Source organism: Ascaphus truei, chromosome 2, assembly GCF_040206685.1.
Source record: "Ascaphus truei isolate aAscTru1 chromosome 2, aAscTru1.hap1, whole genome shotgun sequence".
Classification (NCBI taxonomy): Eukaryota; Metazoa; Chordata; class Amphibia; order Anura; family Ascaphidae; genus Ascaphus; species Ascaphus truei.
In genome coordinates, this window is record NC_134484.1 from 423,581,811 (window position 1) to 423,591,295 (window position 9,485).

The following is a 9,485-nucleotide window of genomic DNA, read 5'->3' on the forward strand; positions in this document are numbered from 1 at the left end:
ACAACAAACGTCAGTTAAACATACGACTAGCCTCCCAGGCTGAGAAGGAGTTGAGCTGGACCAAACAAAGGTTTTTCGAGAAGGCGAACAAGCCGGACACACTCTTGGCCACTAGACTTAGAAATAAAGTTCCAAATTACCACATTCAAGCAATTCGCACGCAGGGGGGAGAGTTTACCTCTAATCCTAAGCGGATCGTGGAGGAATTTAAAACCTACTACGATGCGCTCTACGATGGAGGAAAGGTCATACACAATCAGAAAACGAGGGACAATCTACGGGAATTCTTAAATGGGGCGAAATTACCAACATTGAGCAGAGCGGAGGGTGAGGCGTTACAGAACGACTTCTCTTTAGAAGAGTTAACGGAAGTTGTAAAGTCTCTGAAACCAGCCAAGGCGCCCGGCCCAGATGGCTTCTCAAACTTATATTATAAAAAATATTTGAAAATACTGGCCCAGCATATGCTAAAACTCTTTAATTCGGTCTTAGAAGGGGCCTCGTTCTCAGCTCAGATGCTCCAGGCGTCTATCTCCCTGATCCATAAACCTGGGAAGGACCCGGCGGACTGCAAGAGCTACCGGCCCATTTCTTTAATCAATACGGACATAAAAAATTTCTCCAAGCTTCTAGCAAATAGAGTGGGTACTGTCCTCCCCAGGTTCATCCAGAACAGGTAGGGTTTATCGGAGGAAGGCAAGCAGCAGACAATACCAGACGAGTAAATCGATTTGATTGATCTGGCGCAAAAACAAAACATTACGTCAATGGTATTGAGTCTGGATGCGGAAAAAGCCTTTGATAGGATCTATTGGCCTTATTTGAGAGGGACGCTGGAGGCATTTGGCTTTGAGGTACGTCTCTTGGGAGCCATTATGGCACTGTACGAGGGGCCGGCGGCAAGGGTGCGACACCAGGGATTCCCATCGGAACAATTTAAAATCCGTAGTGGCACAAGGCAAGGATGCCCGCTGTCCCCCTTGCTGTTAGCCCTGTGTATAGAACCCTTGGCGGCACATGTGAGAAGATGCCCAGACATATCGGGAATCTAACTAGAAGAACAGACACACAGGTGGCGCTGTACGCGGATGATGTGATCCTGACATTATCCAATCCCCTTACCTCCCTGCCCAATGTTTTCTCAATTCTAGGTAGATTAAATCAAATTTCAGGGTTCAAAATTAATCAGGCCAAGTCGGAAGCCCTCAACATAAATTTATCTAAACCAGTAGAAAAATTAATTGGCCTAAACTTTAAGTGGCAACCCTCTATGATCAAATACCTAGGGGTATATCTAACAAAAGATTACAAAGCATTATATAAAGCAAATTATCCCAAGTTGTTCAAGACTCTAAGAGAGGATCTCAGGAGATGGGCGGAGTGTGGCATCTCTTGGATTGGAAGAATTCACAGTGTGAAAATGAATCTCCTTCCGAGGGTGCTGTACCTTTTCAAGGCCCTCCCGATTCCCCTGCTGAAAGATGAGATCCTCTCGTTACAGTCTACGATAACGAAGTTTTTCTGGAACAAAAAGGGCCCAAGAATAAAAAAAAAAGACATCTTGAGGAGGCCGACCTCAAGAGGAGGGTTGGGGGTGCCTTGCTTGCTTGCCTATTACGAAGCAGCTCAATTGAGCCAAATTGTACAGTGGCACGCAGATCCGAATTTTCGGAGGTGGGTGGCACTGGAAAAAGTATGTTGCGCACCTATAGAGTTGCATAATCTAATTTGGATATCCAGAAAAAGCCAGTTCAGAATGCGGACACCGTTGCAAGCCACTTCAAATTCCTTAAAGATATGGGAGGCTACCAAATTTAGATGTTCTCTCACAACACCAAACTCCTTGATGACGCCCATTTGGGGCAACCCAGACTTTGCTCCAGGCATGGACAGCTCTAACTTCGCAAAATGGATTCAGTCAGGGTATTTCAGACTAAAGGATCTGGAGGGCAGAAAATTTGTCAAAACCTTTGAACATATCAAAGAGGAAAAAAATATTCCTAACGCTGAATTCTTCAGATACCTCCAGATCAGGGCATTCTATAACAAAGCCCCTATTCGGCCCGCAGAACAAATTTAGAGCAGATGTGTTCAAGAGGTACGGACACGAGGGGACTAACCTCTAGGGTGTACAAGGAAGTGGTCTGCCCAGAGACAGAGGACGAACCCAGACTTGGCTACATGAGACAATGGGAAGCAGATTTAGGGGAGACTATAGAGGACGAGGACAGGATCCAGCAGGCAGCAGCCAAAAGCTCTATCTGTAAAGGAGAACGCATACAAAGTCCTGATGCGCTGGTACTACACCCCAACTAAACTATCGAAATTTGTCAAAGGTTATTCACCGCTCTGCCTTAAGCAGTGCGGGGAAAGAGCGGACTTGCGCCACATGCTGTGGTCTTGCACGAAGGTGGCTCCGATTTGGGCGGAAATTAGGGAATGGCTGCAACGATTGTTAGGCGTGGAGGTCCCCCTGGACCCATGGCTGTTCTTATTGGGCAGGTGGACCCGGGGGGCTCTCGAACGCAACACATAAATTGATCACAGTTTGCAACCGCCACCAGATGCGAGATCGCAGCATTATGGAAGCAACCAGATATACCAATTATACCCAAAATCAGGAATAGAATTTGGTTTGTCTGCCGGATGGAACAGTTGACAAGTCTAGTTAACGACACCAGCTCAAATTTTCTAAAAGTTTGGTTGCCCTGGTTGGCCCAGACAGACATCCCGGGGGTTGATAGTGCCACAATTTTGCAATGATAGTCAGAAATGCGTTCTCCGGTAACCAAACGGATCCACGACCACATAGCGACAGTAATTGAGAGAGGCAGGCAAGAACCCAGAGATCCCGGGAAACCCCGAGCTGATAAACTAAAAATTCCCCAGTCCAGTAAGAACCAAATACCCGCCAGGAAGACGGAACAGCTACGCGGCTGCCCCCCAACTGTCGACTAGATCGCCCCTCACACATCCTCCCTCTCCCACCCTCCCCTGTTACCCTGTTACCCTGTGGTCTCGTCCCCTGGTATGTCTTGTATGTCCTGTATGTTAGGCCCCTGAAGCTGTTAGAAGAAACGGGTGGTTATAGTAAAGCCAATGGGGTTGTGTTACGATGTATGTACTGTATCACCTAATAAAACTGAAGTTATAACAAAAAAAAACAACAAAGCTCCAAGCTCCAAAAAGCAGTGGAGACCAGCTTAAACTAAATGGCCCTTTTCTAAGAGAATATATAGGTATTGCACGGTGTATTTTTGTCACATTGGAAGTAGCTTTGGGCATCTTTGTTTGTTTTTTGTTGTATACATTTAGCCACGCCCACTAGCACTCCTTTGGACACTTATATACATATATATTATGTGGTAATGTTTGGGGTTTCTCAGAGCTTGTTGGGAATCTGTGTGTTTAAGTATACATTACTAATTATCCATTTTCCACACATTATTAATAGCGTTTTTAGTTTATAGGGACTCAGAAAGTCTCGCTCTCTCGATATGAATTATACATAGGATTTTTACTAGTAATTGTTTGCTATCTATGTACTTAGGTATCACTTTAGCATTCGGAAGACGGTTCACTATGTTTTTAGTGTTTTATTATAGTCTGTCTTCATTTGGCTGTTTGGTTAATAAAATGTACAATTTTGTACTCATACTTGTGTGCCCCATTTTTAGAGTCCTAGTAGGCCCTGCTCTACTAGGGTATGAAAAAAGGCAGTGCACTGCCAAGAAAACCAGGAGGCGACTCATGGAAGCATAAGCAAAAATGTATTTCATAAAATGATTGGACAAAGGTCACCCCTACCTGCACTACGGGACCTACAACTTTTTCTCTTTATTAGTTCTGTAAGAAAGTGTTTTTTTTATGACTGCATTTAAAAAAAATGCCTAAACATTTGTAATAATTTTTTTTTTTTAAAAGGAACATTTTTGAAGGTATTGATGGCCTTTTTAACATGTAAACAGTTTAAAAAAAGAGAACATTTTCTTAAACAGTGACAGCAATACTTCGCAAGATTTTTTTAAAACTTTTTATTGAATTTGAAGTTACACAAAGAAAATAAAAACGATATCTACAAGTTAAACATTTAGCAAAATTACCCTTTTGCGCCCGGAGGAGCTTGTTTGCACTATATTGCAGGCCCTTCTGGCAATGAAAGGTTAAACAGGAATAACCAAATATAGGTATTTCACAATAACTATAAAAATGAATAAATACAAAATATTAAGTACAAAGATATGAAATACTGAGAATATGAAGTTACATTATATTAAAATATATTAAGCAATTCAAAGAAACAAAAAAAAAAATTTGTACCGCTGTGGAAACAAATTCAATACATTCAAATGTTGACTGGGCATTATTTTTGTAGCAATTTTAAAAAATAAAATAAAGGTTATAATTACATTCCAAAGGGATGTTTTTGGTAATCCCACCAAACATACTAAAAAAAAAATCCCCAAAAGTCTTCCAACATCAGAAAAATCTGAACTTAAATGTTGGGTTATTATAAACAGGGTAAAATGTCACCTAAATAATATTTTATATTGGGCTACGTTATTTAAAACAAACTGATGAAAAAGATGGATGTGATCAAATAGAAAATAATTTAATGGTAGTTAAAGCAGCAATACTACTTTTTATTTGTAAAGCACGTGACAATTTTTATTTCTACATTCTTACCTAAGCTGGCAATAACTTGGTACTCCTGTTAAAAAATAAAAAAAACTAGTTAATATTCAGATGGTATATGACTCCTGCCAGGTTGCACTCTTTTCTCCCAGGCGTTTCCCCTCTGTGCTGGCGTGGTTGTGGTGAAGTGGGGAATATACTGCACATATTCTGGTCATGCCCCAAAATCCAACAAACATGGACGGAAGTGTTCACCTTAATACACAAGATACTAAAAATCTCTGTCCCACACGACCCAGTATATAAATTACTAGGAAAACCAATGGCAAATATCTCCAAAAAAAAAGCTAGAGTAATATCCCAAATTTTAAACGCTACACGGTGTACAATTGCCAAAAACTGGAAACAACCTGCCCCCCCCATCCTTAAATCAAATAAACAACAACATTTGGCATATAGTCTATATTGAAAAACTCTCAGCCTATCTGAATGACTCTACCGCGCAATTCTCTGATATTTGGGCTCCTTGGTTCCGTCATGCAGGTATATCCCCATATATAGACTAGAATACTTTGAACAGAGTGATACATGTGGTATTTAAATTGTTGAATACAGTACGACATTGGTACAAATGCTACCCTTTCCCCCCCCCTCCCCGATCTCCCTCTTTTCCACTGTTTCATTACCAGTTTATTTGTATTACTGTATCCCCCTTTTTTTTGTGTAGTATGTTATGTTTACCTCATTTTGTATGTTTGAAAATGCTCAATAAAAATTTAAGTAATAACAAAAAAAAAAACCTGTATAAATACTGATTGCAGCACATGGTTAGTAGGTGGCCATTTTATTAGGTACACAGTCTGAAATGCTGCAGCTGATATGTAACATTGAGAAGTATAATACATTCTTGTTACAGCTTTCATTGTAACGGACTGCTGTTTGGAACACAGCTACAGATTTGTTTGTGATACTTTGTTGCCAAAGACGGTGTGAGTGTGTTTCAAAAGAAGGAATGGGGGACTTTCTACAGTAAATGGTTGATGTAGCAACCAAAGAACGAACAGTACATTAAAAAAAACAATTAGGTGTTAAAAAAAAAATGCAGACAGTTATCAAATACTACAGAACTGATTTATTAAATAATAGGGTTTTTAATTTTTGCTGCTTTAAACACTCACATTAAAAATCAATTTTTTTCCAAGATTACATATGTAACATTTGGATCAGAGTTGTTAATAGCGTTCCATGTTTAAAACTGGAACTTTATTTCCAACGTAAGAAGATAATTAAAAAAATAAAAATAAAAGTGTGTTGACGTGGTGGATAGTAGAGTTGACTGCCTGAGCGCCATACATGCATCTAATCTTTAGGATTGCAGTGATTGTTTTAGCTCAGTATTAGTAACTTTTTGCAGAAGAGCTTACACTACTATTCTAACATTTTCATAGGGCTCCTCACGTCTGCAATATATTTAAGTAGGACAATTGGAATGTAAAACAAAAGATACGGATAAAAACAGAGCTGGGAAGCTGGTGTAGAAAAAAAAAAAAGTCAAAAATGGGTAATATATACAAGGCAAAGGAGACAGAACAAAAAAAATAAAAACAAAACAATTAGGGTCAGAAAGAATAAACTCTAGAACTATTGAAATTAGGATATTGATGAGGCGTTGCCTAAATGCATGACATGAGAAGCACGTAGTAATTAAGTGTACAAGTTTGACTGCTTTCATATATTTATTTCTAACAGTTTTTTCCATCCTGCGGTTTCCCTGCTTGCAAGAGGCAGAATATATTCTATACCGAGACAAAACCGACCTGGATTGTTTACTGTGGAGTCTTTAGAAACCTTACATTGGATTTACTCCGAACTCCTTATACACACCCCTAGTGGCTGGGTGGGTCAGCACCCAGATTGGCAATTAAAAGATTGCTAGTAGAAAAAGTATCCATCTCCAACAGCCGTAACATTACCTTTATATTTAAACATATGTTACTTGTGAGCGTGAAAAGTTATCAGCTACAGCAGGGGTGCACAAGACTTTTCTGGGGGATGGGGAGGCTCGGGTGGTTGCAGAGGCCCCTCTCTCTTCCCAAAAGCATTAAAATGAAATGCCGGAGGATCATACGGAGTGACGTCACACGCACGTTGCCATAGCAAGGCGGCATCAAATGACGTCGTCATTTGACGCCCCTTTGAGAGAAGAGGTGGGGGGGGGGGGGCATTTTTCCAGAAATGCAATATTCATTTTTTTTTCACCAGTTATCTTTTGCACCCTTCAATTTTACAAGTTGTCATATATTAAACCTAGATAACTCTTCTAAAATGGAGACTTGTTCTAACCACTAGATGGCAACTTACACACAGCCTTAGATCATACATCATTTTACAAAACTATTCTACAGAATTCTGATGGACATCTAGCCTTTGAAAATGTTTCAGTATATTAGTATACAAAATAAATAACTATTTTTATAACCCTTAATATGACAAACAAACATGGGTTACAATAGCAAAAAGTAGGTCAAACAGCATTACCCCAAACAAAAGAAAAATACCAAGTAGTCTGTACACAGAGATCAATAGGAATCCCTCAGTATCCTACAAAAATGATCAAAATAACAAAAAGGGAGGGGGTATCCAGCACATGAAAAAAAAAAGGGACCAACAATGGTAATTTAGAAACAATATCACTTTAATGAATACACGTATTAAAAACATGAAGGGCATGGAGAATACCCCCCCAAAAAGCGCTATTCAGGACGTTTGGTTGCCGACGGGGACATGCTGAAGATTTCTCTATTCAAATATTCTCCACAGATTGGAGTTTAAAAGGGAAGTACAGCGGTCCACCAGGGACATGTGGGAACAGGCCAGTAAAAGGGGTAGTTATTCCCCAAAACGTTGCCCCCCTTTACATTTGAATCTGTACCCCGCTTGTTTTTTCCTTTGTGCATCCCCCCCCCCTCCGTTTTTTGGCCTGTTTTTCTTTAATCTACGCATTTTGACTTGCTTTGTGTCTATATAGGAGTGGGTTAGTATTGGCTATTTTCTTTTTGCATATTATTGCCTTTTTCATTGTGCCATTCCTTGTTTTTGGGTACTATCCACTACAGTTTTATATGTGTATTCATTAGAGAGATATTTATATTTTTTCCAAATTACCATGGTTGGCCTCTTTTTTCATGTGCTGGAGACCCCCTCCCTTTTCATATTTGATGGTTTTCAATAGCCTGTTCATTGTCATCTTGATAACGTGTTTATTCCATACACGAAACGCGTAGGAGGGTGTCTACCTCCGTTTTAACATGGACCAATAAAGATAATTTTTTATTTACTATTTTGGTGACCCACTCCATTGGCTGTGCGCCAGTTTTTCCTTTTTCTCCAATACAAGCAACTTGGCTGCACTCAAACCAGGACACAAAGGATTGGGGCATATCTGTGAGTACAATTGATTTCTCTTACTTTTTCATCATTTTATGCTGTAAGTCCAGGTACCATCCCAATGAGGATTTGACAGGGGTCATCACCACTAGTCAACTTTCAGGGATATTCTGGCCCTTCTGGGGACTTATCATTATATACCTCACTAGCCCCATTTCCTATATCTCCTGAAATCATACTACAATATGAACTGTATGGATCCAGTTCAGGAGCGCATTAGTCACCAATTGTTTCTTTCATTTTCATCTTGACAAGATTACATAATTTGTCTGGCCTTGTAAATGGATCACAATTGCTTACATTCTAAAACAAAAAAAAGTGAGTATAAACACTTGTGTGCTGTAACATACATGGCCTGGCTCTTATGTTCCAGCGGTTGTCATAGCAGCCATCTCCATTCTGTTTTTAAAATATTAAAAAAAAAATCTTTAAAACAAATCGTGGCAGAAACCTACAAGAGACCTAAACCTTGTTACAAGTATATACTAGCACACATTGCCATTAAATTATACATTCAAAAAAACTTTGATAAATGAGCTTCGTCAAAATGTTATCACTTCAGGGATTTAAAAAATTTTTTTTAACCTACTGTATCTTAATAAAATTGAATATGCATTGGGGAAAATGATACAATTCTCATTAGCATATTCCAGGGCTGGGGAAAATGCTTGAAATCGTAGAAGTAGTATCAAAGCTGCAAGATTAACTTAAAAAGAAAATAATAATAATGATCGTGATCAATATTACTGGGCTTGTGATTTGAGTGACTTTGTGTTCCAATTATCTGGGAGTGTTGTGCACTGTGTAACTGCTCATTTCTGAGGGGATTATTAGTTTTAAATAACTGGCGCTTTTTAATACATTCTTTCATATATTGTTTAACTAGAGTGAATGAATATGTCTTGTATATAATGTACTGTATAACCCAGCAGTGCGCAAAGTGGGAGGCGCGGGGTTAACAGAGGCCCCCGCACGCATTCCGAAGGCATTTCAATTAATGCTGGGGGACAGCAGGGACTCTGTAAACTTATACTTACCTTGATTCAGATGCTCCTGGTGACGCCGCGGGGTCATGTGACGTCACGTTGCTATGACATCTGAATCAAGGTAAGAGGGGGGAGAGGGGCACGTGGAGAGGGTGAAAGCCAGCAGGGTGGCACAGGGGAAGGGGGAAAAAAAACAAAAAGAAGATTGCACCCCCTAGTATAACCCTTTTCACTCATTGTAACAGTGTTTATAAGCATGTATGTCATTATAACTCTGTGCCCAGGACATACTTGAAAACGAGAGGCATGTATTACTTTCTGGTAAAACATTTTATAAATAAATACATTTGTGCTACCTGTCTGTTAGTGATAGATGGGTTGTTTATAGTCATGGGTATGTTATCCAGATTGTCAGTA